This window comes from Gymnoscopelus microlampas (genome assembly GCF_963454915.1).
Source record: "Gymnoscopelus microlampas genome assembly, chromosome: 21".
In the NCBI taxonomy this organism is placed as follows: domain Eukaryota; kingdom Metazoa; phylum Chordata; class Actinopteri; order Myctophiformes; family Myctophidae; genus Gymnoscopelus; species Gymnoscopelus microlampas.
Window position 1 is genome coordinate 42,174,270 of NC_139958.1, and position 13,844 is coordinate 42,188,113.

The 13,844-nt window shown below is 41.3% G+C and overlaps 1 protein-coding gene across 2 annotated transcripts in view; it reads right to left on the minus strand.

Moving 5' to 3' along the window:
• LOC311038094 (GTPase IMAP family member 8-like) overlaps window positions 1–9,171 on the minus strand; it is a 16,253-nt gene extending 7,082 nt beyond the window's left edge. The window contains exons 1-4 of one of the 2 annotated variants that reach the window (XM_084047433.1): window positions 9,030–9,171; window positions 4,239–4,324; window positions 2,711–2,765; window positions 1,415–1,510 (exon numbers count right to left, since the gene is read on the minus strand). The gene's annotated coding sequence lies outside the window, so the exon portion shown is untranslated. The remainder of the gene's footprint in view (window positions 1–1,414; window positions 1,511–2,710; window positions 2,766–4,238; window positions 4,325–9,029) is intronic. The other variant, XM_084047434.1, reaches the window with a different exon arrangement.
• Window positions 9,172–13,844: the final 4,673 nt, after the last annotated feature.

The window sequence follows — 13,844 nt, forward strand, 5'->3', positions numbered from 1 at the left end:
TAAGATTCAAAATATCATTTACAGATGAGGATCCAATTTATACTCTGATCATAAACCCATTCTGGGAATCCAATGGGGTTTTTTCTTTTCTTTTCTCTGAATCTGTCTTGAGAGATTATCATAAACCTAACCCTAAACCCTATACATAAAGCATTTATTTTTTAACAAGGTTAAATGTTTGTGTGTGTGTGTGTGTGTGTGTGTGTGTGTATGTGTGTGTGTGTGTGTGTGTGTGTGTGTGTGTGTGTGTGTGTGTGTGTGTGTGTGTGTGTGTGTGTGTGTGTGTGTGTGTGCGCGTCAGTCTATGAGGTGTGTGTCACTGCGTAAAGCAGCGCCATAGAAGGATGATGTCACATGAGCAAATACATCAGATCTACAATATGTGAACTTATAAGAAATTATTAGCTCATAGATCTGTTCTTTTAAAGCATGTTCTATCACGCAAAATTACAATGTACGTGCAGGTCTGAGACAGACAGGTGTGAATCATGAGGAGAAGACAGGCTAACACTAATATTGTTCTGAGTTTGTGTCAGTCAAAGACATAAACAAACATTGTTGTCCATTCATTGTCAACCTTTTGTGTGCAGCTAAGTATTCAACACACTTTAGTTTTTACTCCTCCTAAGGATAATTATTACATTAAAAGTAGGCCTAATATGTATTGTACAGTTTTTGGATTGATTGAATATTTTATTAGACAGAAATGTAAAAACAGCATGAGTACAGTCAAACACTTTGTCTAAAAGGATAACACCTAAAAAGTCCTTGCGGTCTTGTTTCCATTGGGGTCCTAGGTATTCAATTAATCAACATATGTATGTCTTTTTTTTTTAAACACGGTGAAGCAGCACTCTGCTTTTACGGGCTGACGGCCAGTGGTGTTTTGGTTGCTACGTAGGATACCCTGGCGTTCCACTGGTAATTTTTCACCCCCCTAGATTCACGAGCCAAGTAGCCAAATGGCTAATTTACATAACGGCGGTGAGCGTGCACGTGCGTGCACGTGACGTCATTAAAATACCGCTCCCCTGAAAAAAAAATCTCCATTACACCACTGCTGACGGCTTGGAACAAACTCCCATTACACTTAAGACAGGCAGCCTCTGTGGATAGCTTTAAAGCTCAAGACCTATTTCTTCACTCTTGCTTTTAGTTGATGTTTTAATCTCCGTTGTTGTCTTCTCTGTTTTGCCTGATTCAGCCTTTTTTTGGGCAAATACTTTAATGTTGTTTTAACGTTGTTTTATGCTTTTCTTTTTTGCTTTATTATTATGTTTGCTTTTTTTGTAAAGCACTTTGAGCTGCATTTCATGTCATGAAAGGTGCTGTACAAATAAAGTTTATTATTATTATTGATAACAACAACTAATGCCCACCACGGAATATAGAGTATAGTCAGATCAGTGCTTACCTTATTAGTGTCTACAGAGTTTGTCTTTGAAGAAACAAGTCCAGACTCTATAAGCTTCGTCCTCCAGTGTCAACATGTACGACTGACAAGTGATTCCTGTAAATGAAGAACAATTGTGTAATCATTAACCTGCTGTAAGGAATGATTTTGGATTAAAGTCCACCTCCTTTAGTGTTTTATATCAGAGAATGGAGAACTGCTGATATCACCACCAGATAGTGTTATTGCACTTGACATTGAAGTGTGCAAATATTCTGAATTAAGATTGTATACAGCAGGGTTCACAAACTTTTCAGTTCAATAACCAAAATATTAATTTGGTGTCTCCCTGGGAGCCAAACGTATAAAAAACAACTTCATGAATGAACCACCTGAGCCTTACTTAATTGTGTAAATGGTAAATGGTGCATTTACATAGCGCTTCTATCCGAAGCGCTTTACATTGATTGTGCCATTAACCCATTCACACACACATTAATACACCAATGGCGGAGGAAACCATGCAAGGCACCAACCTGCTCATCAGGAGCAATTAGGGGTTCAGCGTCTTGCTCAAGGACACTTCGATACTAACTCTAGGGGAGCGCCCCAGCCCGGGATCGAACTGGGAACCTTGCGGTTTTCCAGTTCACTCTACCCGGCCATTCTACCCCTGAGCCACTGCCGCCCCTAGTGTATTAGTGTAAATCATCACAAATGTTGGCTGGCCATGAATCATGCTTGAAATCAAAATAAATGTGATTAATCTACCTGCATGATGTTATTGGATTTATGGAGATTGGATCAGGAGAGATAAAGTCTTGTGAAGAAGTGAAAAGGTGAAGAAGTGAAAGGATTTCCTCAGATGGAAGTTGTGGTCAGGTTCGTGTTGATGGTTCCTGTTTCCTCTACGTCTGTGCTTCTAAAACATTTTCATATCAAGGACCCCAAATTAATGTGTATTTATATTGATTAGGTATTTATATAAATTCATATGTATTTGACCACAGACCCCTATCTGAAAATATGTAATGCCAGCTACCCCATACACGATTTGTGCTGTTAAAATGTTTAAAAAATATGTATAAAAAATCTCTCTCTCTTTTTTCACAGCTCACAACGTGTTACATCGCAACCTTGTAGATCTGCTATTTTCCATTAGCTGATGTACAGAGGGTTAAATGGTTACACTGCTTTGATGCTGTATTAACTACTTTTGCTGGGGACCCCCTGGAACCCCCTTATGGACCTGTGGGGGTCCCCTGACCCCACTTTGAGAACCGCTGCTCTACAGAGGCTGAGTGAAGGTTTACTTACCTTTGACCTTGTCAATTCCTTGAGGTCACAAAGGTCAAATGCCAGGGCAGGTAAGCTTTCAAATCAAACGATGAGTTTAAGAAAAGAAAAGGAAAAAAGGAAAAAAAGACATGTAATTCATTATTATACATAGTATAACTATCAGTGAAAATAGAATGTCACAAAAATATTTTACAAAAGACCAATATTTGCATAAACTCCTGAAGTCAAAAGTCATACATGGTCGGCCCTGGTCTAATCAGAGTCACTGGACTCATTTACAGATGAGGAGTCAAAGGGTTAACTATGACCCTGACTAATGGCCTAGTGGTTGGGCACCTAGGCTCCTTTAGGTTCTCATGTGACAGTGCATTGCGGGTTCGAGTCCTGTTCCCGACAATCTTTACTGCATGTCTCTCCCCGTCTCTCTCTCTCCCTGTTTCCTGTAAATCTCCACTATACGCAAAGGCGTAACAGTCCCCCAAAAAATCTTTAAAAAAAAGAAAGGGTTAACAATTCACAATCTCATGGCTTTGTCTTATACATGCCATTTTTAAAGGCTTGTCTAAATTCACAAAGTCGCTTTACAAAACAAAACAAAACAAACAAAAACAACTTAATTAGGGGGAAAAAATGTTAAAAGGGTAAAAAACTAAGCAAAACAAATATGTTAAAACTTTAAATGTAAAAGGGGGGGATTTAAATTAGGTAGGGCATGCGAGTCTGAAAAGGTGGGTTTTGATGGTGGTTTTAAACATGGCGAAGGGAGCGGGGCTTTGATGTGAGCTGGGATTGAGTTGCATGGGGGGGGGGGGGGGGGGGGGGGATTTGAATCACCAGACCAAATATTGCTGGTTAGACGTTCAGTCCTGCTGAAATAGAAGGATGCTGCCCCACCCACACTGTCAGTGGATTCATGATATCTTTGCTGTCGGGTGGAAACCTTGTATGTCCAAAACTGTACCCTTTTTCATTATTATTTTAAAAACAGTTTAAAATATTGAAAAAAGCTCACAATGTGTTGCAAGTCCACAACTTTTGTGGGACACTCTTGCATGATGAAGTAGGGCATAAAGGAGTTACGTAGTTCACCCAAAGAATTACTTACTTTCTATCAATTACACGCCCCATGAAGCATTGAATTCATGCAATCTTACAGCCTAGGAGCAGTGGTGGAAGTTTGAATTTTTATTTAAATAAAACTATAATATATTGTAAAGTTAAGTAAAAGGCCTGTATTCAAGATTTTACTTGAGTAAAATTACAAACGTTGAATATCCAAAGTAAGTGGTTAATGCATTGTTTTGCAATAATAATCAAAATCTGTAAAGTAACTACATCAACTAAAGCTGTAAAATTATTGTAGTGGACTAAAAAGTACAATATTTGCCTCTTAGATGTAGTAGAGTAGAAGTATAAAAAAGAAAATAGAAATACTAAAGTACATTAAAAGTACCATAGCTTAGTATGTGGTCTTCAGTAACTATAGTGCAGGCTGACTTGATTTTATTTGATTTCTAATATGTAGTATTGGAATATTAGTGCTTACCTTATTACTGTCTACAGAGTTTGTCTTTGAAGAAACAAAAGTCCAGACTCTAAGCGTCGTCAACATGGAGGACTGAGAAGTGATTCCTGTAAATGAAGAGAACATCCGCATTCCATTCTCATTCTTACAATGTGAGTCACGCTGATCTTAACCACAAGAAAGCATAGTTCCTCTAGAGGAGAGTGTTGTTGTTCAAACACAGTGTTATGTAACGAGGTGTAAGAAAATAAGAGAATAAAACAAGATATCTCAACAGTACATTCTGTTGTTCAATTATTTGTATTTTGACAAAATTCATATAAAAAAAAATGTTAAAAGACTCCTGTTACACTTTAAGGAATGATTCTCAACAAAAGATGCTGTTGCTGCACTTGACATTGAAGACCATTTATTGTCTCTGCCAGGCCGAAGGCGTGGCCAAGACTATGTTTTTTCCCCCGTCCGCCCGTCCGTCCGTCCGTCCATCCGCCAGTGTGTCCGTCCTTTCTCTCCATATTTTTTTTCTTGCTGACCCAGCGAGTTGTACAGTCCTATAAATGCAGTGTAAGGCAAGACTTTAATAATAAACCTACCGCCACAAACGTGTGCGGTGGGAGGCAAAGCTGGGCCTGCGCTGTTTGCAGCTCCCGTCTCCTTCTTCAGCTGTGAGAGAACATGACATTGATTTTGCGAAAACTACCAGGGTCTGGTCTGTGACAAACTACCAGGGTCTGGTCTGTGACAAACTACCAGGGTCTGGTCTGTGACAAACTACCAGGGTCTGGTCTGTGACAAACTACCAGGGTCTGGTCTGTGACAAACTACCAGGGTCTGGTCTGTGACAAACTACCAGGGTCTGGTCTGTGACAAACTACCAGGGTCTGGTCTGTGTCTAACTGCCAGGGTATGGTCTGTGCGCTTTTTCTCTGTCTTGTTGATTGTGTTGGACACAGCGAGGTTCAGGTTGTGCCCGAAGCAGCTCAACCAGGGCCAGCCTAACTTACGAGCAGGGCTCTGCTTTTAAGTTGTCTCCACTGTCGGTCGTGAGACAGGACACGTTTTCCTCTTTTAATCCCCATTCTCGCAGAGCCTCCTTCAAGGCGTCATTTAAGTTATTGGCAGTGTGATCCTCGGGCAAAAAGCTGGCATCTGGATAACAGGGTTGACTCTTTGTCTAAGTAATAAAAGTAAGTGACATGTACCGTGTAATTTTTGGGCTGGACCACATGTCTGTGGTGAGGGGAAAGTGATCAACTTTTGAGATGTCATGTTGCAGATCACTCCGAAGACGGTAATTCCTCGATGTTACCTCGTACTGGCCATCGAGTGTGGTTAAAGCCTCACTACGTAACTTGTTTTTAATTAATACATTTTTATTTTGTCCAATCTGTATGGTAGAGTATGTTATACAATATACTGTATACAATTGTTGTTTGTATGTTGTCTCCCTGCTCTTCTATTGAGTCATTTAGATCATGTCAAAGGTCATGTCTCACCTAGACACAGGATCTGACAGGAATTTTGACCTGATGGTCAAGATTCAATTCATCCCCTGAACAAGCAGGCAGGCTCTATTAGCACAATGGTAAAAATAAATCAGCACTTGCGCAGGAAACCGGGTTCAAATACGGGGTAGAAGAGGAAAGTTACATAGTGCTGCTTTATCACGTCTCTGAACGATTGATTTTCAACTGTGTAGAATGATACCGTCTCTTTGCAGATGAATCTGGTCACCGGATCAGTGCATCTTTTCCACCTCACACTGTCCCTCTTATATTTACTGCCTCACACTGCCTGCACTAATAATGGACTTATGTGCATGTGATTGATTTGGCTTTTTTTGTTGTTTTTTTGTTACTTTATTTTGGTTTTAGGGTTAGGGTTAGGGTTAGGTTAGGGTTATGTTATTTAATTATTATTTTTGCCTGATTTTACCAATTTATTATTAAAAATGTTTTATAAAAAAAAAGTTAATTTTCCTTTTTTCTTTTTTGCAAAATCGATTGGGTTGGCCAGCTTTCTATGTGGGTGGGACACGGCCCACCCAGGCCCACCCATGGCTGTGTCCCTGATGTACTGTTGAGATATCTTGTTTTATTCTCTTATTTTCTTACACGTTGTTACGTAACACCTTGTTTGAACAACAACACTCTCCTCAGGGGGAACTATGCTTTCTTGTGGTTAAGATCAGTGTGACTCCCATTGTGGTGCGATTGCAGCTGAGTGTGTAGATTAGAGGTGTTGTCTCCAAATGCTTGCATTTTAACCAGCCCAGCAAGCACAGATCAGATCTGGCCCAGAATATCACCTGATCTAAACCAAAATAATTCCTGACCACGAAAAAGAACGTCCTGGATGAATCAGAGAGAGTCCAATGGAGGCCAGATCAAGTCAAATCATAACTAGTCAGATCTGGCCCAGAATATAACCTTATTTCAACAAACATAAATCCCACAGACAGAATATTTTGCCACTGAAAACTACTCGAAGATAATGAAATAGTTGCAATATTCGTCAAATCACATATTTTTCAATCCTGGTCTGTTATTATTGAAAATTTGATTATTTGACAGTCTTACTGGCCTGGTAGCCTTACTATCAACTAATTACGTTGATTTACAAGCTGTTATCATAGGCATAAAACAACATTCTGAAATCACGAGGACAACATTGCATCTGGTGTCTGCATAGGTGCAGTGGCATAGCCTACCTTCACTTTTCCCGTGGGTTACTTTCGTATCAAAAGGGGCCTGTTTATTTTAAAATATTTAATGTATCTGAATATGTAACCACCCTATTGCTGGCTTACTAACAACATACATGCATGCACACTGATCAACGTGTTTGTGCATTGAACACGTGTGTGCTGCTATAATAATAAATAAAATAGCGAAACCAAATAATATTAGTTTTAATTAAGAACGTACCATTAAAGCCAGGATTATGGCTTTAATTGTAGTACATGTTCTTAATCGGGGTTCATAGCGGGAGTAAAATTGCAACTCGCGGGCCGTGAGTTCGGGAGGAAATGCGATCCTCTCTTCTATTCCCACAGCTTGGCCAGTGGCCACCAAGGCTACGTTAAATCCCTGCAGTTCAGTCAGTCAGGGGAAAAAACATCTACTGGTAGTACTAGAGTAACCTAAACAAGTGTGCTCCTCGGAGCGCAGATCCCCGCCAGGCCGGGTTGCATAGCCTAGGGTCCTCAAAATTTGGATGACAGTCATAGCCAATTGGAATGAAATCTGCTAACTGAGTGATACATTTTCATCACATGACTCCAATCCAGAGAAATGTGTGTGACTTTTGAACAATATTTGAAAGGAGGACTGGCAAAAAGAGTATTTGGAAGAAAACGCAAAATGGGGAAAATCTAGCCTGGCACAAATGACTAGATGGAGTTGCATCATGATCCAAGGCATCCGGAGAATTTGATGACCTACTGTTCAAGAGTTATTGATGCCTTTGTGTGTTTTTAAACTTAAAACTTTGTATTAGTTGTGTACTGGGGAGGGGGGGTCTCTTAGCATTGCTTTGAATTTGATCATTGTTACCTTTTTCTTGACTTTTTATGCACTTTATGTAGCACTTTGAGATTTGTGTTAAGCAAATCATCTGGGGACCGCCCCCAAAATAATGTGAGACCCACAGGTTTGGAAACACTGATCTAACCTACAGGTGATGTACTCTCACAGTAACATGAGCCAAAGCAGCATGTCGTGCAGTACAATGGCAGAGAGGAGTGATGATTGCTTAACGTAAGGTAAAACTTCAGGGTAAGCCAATCAGAGACAGAGTTGGGCGGGTCTTGCCTCCCGGGGAAAATACACACACATGCTGTCTACGCCACGGCAGGCACATTTACTACCGTATGACATCTCCCCTCTTTTCTTTTTTCTTCAGGGAAGAAAAAACAACTCACTCTCACACACATGCAGCGTGTACACACACACACACACACACACACACACACACACACACACACACACACACACACACACACACACACACACACACACACACACACACACACACACAGAGAGAGAGAGAAAGAGAGAGAGCAGGAACAGACAGAGAAGGGGTGGTGTTATGTAGCAACTGGTTTCCAAGTTAAATGTTGTCATATGCAGCATTGTGTTCACTTCACTACCTGACCTGCTGCTGAAATAATTAACTTTATCCTTCAACTTGTTGTTTACTATTATATACAAATATTTATTTGTTTTACTTTTATAACAGAGGGGAGAGAGAGAGCGAGAGCGAGAGCGAGGGAGAGGGAGAGGGAGAGGGAGAGAGAGAGAGAGAGAGAGAGAGCGAGAGAGAGATATGGGGGGACGGGGGCGAGGGAGGGGAAATTCTTTGAGACACACATCTGGATTTTTGACCAATAAGCACCTTTGTTTGCGCATTCAAAGGGTCAAACAAGGGAATCACGTGACGTTGATCCCCTTCCCCTATTCGCTCATAATATGTCATGACATACAGTATGTGTAGGCAGAAGAATCATTAAGAAGCAATGCTTCGGCCCGGACAGCTGGCGCAGCGGTCCGGGCACCTATAGGCTCCAATTTAGCCCGTTCCCGACGATCTTTGCTGCATGTCTCTCTCTCCCTGTTTCCTGTCTGTCTGTCTCAACTGAAAACTATAAATAAAGGTCAAAAAGCCCCCAAAAATGTCTTTAAAAAACAAAGAAGCGATACTTCATTGTTTGTATATTCAACGTTTATGACCGAGTCATTGTATAAACACCATCAACCATATAATACCAGACTAGGGATATTATAGTTTTAGTAAAGTGATTAAAACACTTACCCTATATTAATCTTTAGGCTTCAATCCAGCGTGGCAAAATGGAGTCCATGCTGTTCAGTTCTCTGTGTTGTCCTGTTAAAATGGTGGACTGTGTATTAACTCACATAAAGTTCTATCATACAGTACATGTAGTTGGGAGGAGTCACTGAAGATCCAATCCTGTCCGGACAAGCTAGGCGAAGCTATGTGAGCACAGAGGGGAGAGAGGAAACAAGTACAGTAGTTACACTGTATTCATGTACTTTAGTCTCTCTCTCTCTCTCTCTCTCTCTCTCTCTCTCTCTCTCTCTCTCTCTCTCTCTCTCTCTCTCTCTCTCTCTCTCTCTCTCTCTCTCTCTCTCTCTCTCTCTCTCTCTCTCTCTCTCTCTCTCTCTCTCTCTCTCTCTCTCTCTCTCTCTCTCTCTCTCTCTCTCTCTCTCTCTCTCTCTCTCTCTCTCTCTCTCTCTCTCTCTCTCTCTCTCTCTCTCTCTCTCTCTCTCTCTCTCTCTCTCTCTCTCTCTCTAGCATCACATGTGGACTCTCTCACAGCAGCAGCATCACATGTGGACTCTCTCACACACACACACACAAGAGGGGTGGTGTTATGTAACAACCGGTTTCCAAGTTAAATGTTGGCATGCAGCATTGTCGCTACTACAGTTTTATCTGATCTTCACCACATGTTGTTACCTGACCTGCTGCTGAAATGAGTTGAAACATTGTTCATGTTTAGTGTTTATTTACTGAGAGGTCTGTCTATCTGTCTGTCTGCCTGAGGTAGGCCTAGTTAAAATAGCATACAAATCAATTTAACCACTTTAACCCGATCGGCTATTTCACTATTTGAAAATAGCAGATCTGCAAGATTGCGCCATGTTTTAGCTTGTAGATCTGCTATTTTCAAAACCTTTTTTAACACACTTTTCAAATGGGGTTCTGTGGCCAAATAAATACATCGATTTGGGGGTCCTTGACATCAGAACACTTTTGAGTTTCACTGGCCTACTGTATCTGGTAATGTGCACACATTAATGTGCACACATTACGTAACACATGCACTCACACACATGCAGAGCGTTTCTGCTCTAGGCCGGATCTGCAACCTGTAGAGTGAATTCAATCCAAAGGAAAAAAAGTTTTTTTCACATCCTCTTGCTTATTTTTCATTGGTCACTGAACCAGACTGACATTCTGGGAAGATGGACCAATGACACTGCCTGTAGGAGGAGCTGGGAGGCTGTTTGTCACAGACATCTGTTTGACAAGACAGCAGAGCTGTGGCTACACATTATGTCAAATGTGATTGTATGATGTCATGTCATAGATCAGGGGTTTTCAACTGATTTTGACCCAGGGACCACCATCCTGACTAAAAGCAACCTGGGGACCACCACTATCTTGTCGGGTGGGTCCATCATAGACCCACCCCACACAATAGTGGTGGGGGTTTCACGCACCATTCAATGGGTTAAGATTCTGTTTTTTTCTTACATGTTACTCACTAATCACACTATCACAGGCTACAGTCATGAGCTGGACAAAAAAATAGTCTTCAAAGCATTTTTATTATCAGTAAAGAGCAGGGATATCATTTGGAAAGCACAACATTTTTGTTGGATATACTGACAAATTTCAATGCAACTATTTACAAAAGTATTTTTTCCCTGGACCAAGCAGGACAGCCTAAGGCCTCTCTCAAAATAAGCTCTTTTCAGTCATGTGTGATGCGAGACAAATATGCAACACTGAAGACACATTTCACAGCAGGCTTGATACAAGTTTGTCTTTTCTTTTTCTTTTTTTCATTTATCTTTTTCTTATTTTATGTATATATTTTGTTATGAGCACAAGGTACATGCTTCATGACTTCTTGATAAAACCATAAAAATGCAGCATTTTCATTCAAGGCTATTCCAATCACTGAGGCAAAAAGTTAAATAATTGAGCATCAATAACTTTTATAAATTGCACTTACAGTTATAGCGTGATTTCTGGGCATGGTGAGTTGCACACAGTCTGTCTAATCTTGGCACAATGGCGGTGGACAAGGACAGTCTCATGTCATTCTCTGGCTCCAGCCTAGCCCTGTACTTATTCTTCAGATAAGTCAGTGTGGAAAACCCACTCTCACAGAGGTAGGTTGTTGCAAAAGGTAACAGACACTTCATTGCTTTTGATGTAAGCTCTGGGAATACAACTCATACAACTCATCCAGAACTTTGAAAGGGGCTGTGTTTCATACAGTACGTGTGCCTCTTAACAGAGTCTGTGGACATGTCAATGAGCTGATCCTCCTCTGTGGGAGTTAAGCTTGAACCCTCTGCTGCTGCATCACTGAATGGGAGCAGGATCCACTTGCTGTCACAGCGCCACTGGTCAGACTCAGCAAAGTACTTTTCAAATTGAGACACAAGCCTCCTCAAATGGCCACTGATAATGTCTTTAATGTCAGTATAATCCTCAAGTGATGGAAACATAGCCAGGTTACCACTCTCCACTCGCTGTGTCCACCTTGTCATCTTTTTAATAAATCCCTCCAATTTTTCGTACAGCTGTAAAACATTTGAATCTCTTCCTTGCATGGAGCTGTTCAGCTTGTTGAGCTCAGCAAAAATATCTGTGAGATAAGCCAGCTTAGTTAACCACTCTTTGTCGTTGAATTTAGCAGCTTCACTGTGTTTATGCTCAGACAAAAAAAATCATGAATAGGACTGCGTAGTTCAAACACACGGGTTAACACAGCCCCGCGGGACAGCCAGCGCACCTCTGAATGGTACAGGAGAGACGTATGCTCGCTCCCTAAGCCTTCACAAAGGTTTGAGAACAGACGTGTATTCAATGCCTTTCGCTTGATGAAGTTGACCGTCTTTACAACCGTATCAAACACACTGCTTAGCTCCGTGCTTAGTTCTTTTGAAGCCAGGGACTCGCGATGAATCATACAGTGTGTCCATATTATTCCCGGTGCGGCTTTTCTCGCGTGTGCGAGCATTCCTGTATGATAGCCACTCATGGCTCTGGCTCCATCGCTACACAATGCCACGCACTTCTCCCACGGAATGTCATTGTCTTTGAAAAATTCATCAACAGCCTTGAATATTTCTGTACCTGTTGGGCGACCTGGCAGTGGTGTGCAAAAAAGAAATTCTTCACACATGGCACAATTGTCCTCATATCGCACAAATGCCAACAGCTGCGCATCATTTGTGACATCTGTACTTTCATCAATCTGAATTGAGAACGAATCAGCCAATCTAAGTTTCTCAATCAGCTGCACTTTGACATCACTGGCCATTTCCACAATGCGTCGTCCCACTGTACTGTCTGACAAGGGGATGGTTTTTAATATGTTTGCAGCTTCTTAATTTATCATGGTTTTATTCATGTCCATAGCTGAAGGTGAAATGAGTTCCTCTGCGATCGTGTGGGGCTTTTTACATTGTGCAACTCTAAGCGCCACCTGATATGACTTTTAATGCATTTTCACTTCCTTTTGCAGTCTTTCTCATTTTTGTCTGCTGTCCTTGGAATATGCGCAGCATCTCATGAAAATGTTCGATAGGCTTGTGCATCAAATCACTGTGACGTGTCTCCATATGTCGGAGCAGTTTTGATGGCTTCATTCCTTCATTTGAAAGATGCGTTGAACATACGAAACACAGTGGTATCTCGTCTCCTGATACTTTGTCAATATAGAACGTAAATCCAAATTTAATATAATCATCACTGTATTTTCTTCTGGCCTTGGTCGCCCTTTCCCTCTTACGTTTCACAGTGTCTGCCTTCTCTGTGCTGCTGCTGTCTGGGCTGCTGCATGCAGCTACAGCTGCAGCCTGCCCCTCCTCCTCCTCCTGTTCCACGACCACCACAGCCTCTGTATTAACCAGCTTTTTTCTTATCACAAAACGATCCATGGTGGCCCACTGCAGGCCGACTCCAGGATCAACTTAGCAAGTTGCAAGTTTATCTCCAAGTACAATACCACAGTCTAAGTCTAAATTCAAATTCATTGAATAATACGCTGTACACACGTGTATGCTGGAAACTAGTAATGAGCAGCAACCGGATGTTTACATCGTAAGACTGAGCCATGGTCACCTGACTTTTTGAAATGTTAGATTCGACTTAAGTTAATTATTCACAAACAAGAAACAAGAGTAGCAAATAAAAGTTAAAGTTAAATTTAAAGTTAAAAAGAAAGTTAAAAGTACATTTGGCCAGGGACCACCAGCAATACCTCCGCGGACCACCGGTTGAAAACCCCTGGTTTAGATGAACCAAAGTTGTTACATCCAACTGAGAGTAATGGTGCATTTATATAGCGCTTCTATCCGAAGTGCTTTACATTGATTGTGCCATTAACCCATTCACACACACATTCATACACCGATGGCGGAGGAAACCATGCAAGGCACCAACCTGCTCATCGGGATCGAACTGGGAACCTTGCATTTTTCCAGTTCACTCTACCCGGCCACTCTACCCCTGAGCCACTGCCGCCCCTGAGAGTGACCTAGGGCAACAGGAGAGCTGTACTTTAGCAAAGCTTGTAAGGTGTTCCAGGCACACAACTTGAAAGCAGACTTTCCAAACTCAGTGGAGAGACATGCAGAATCTCAAACATCAAACAGTCCTGAGAGTGCGTATGATAGGCACTGCAAAAGAGAATTTTAATAAGAGGATAAACTCCCAATTAAAACTTTCTAAATGAATAAAAACCAATGCTGATCTGAAGGAACATGAAGGATTGGATCCATCCTGCCTTGTATCGGTGGTTCAGGCCACATTCGACGTCACTTGAATCAGCTTTCCTCCCCATTCTGATACTTGGTTTAA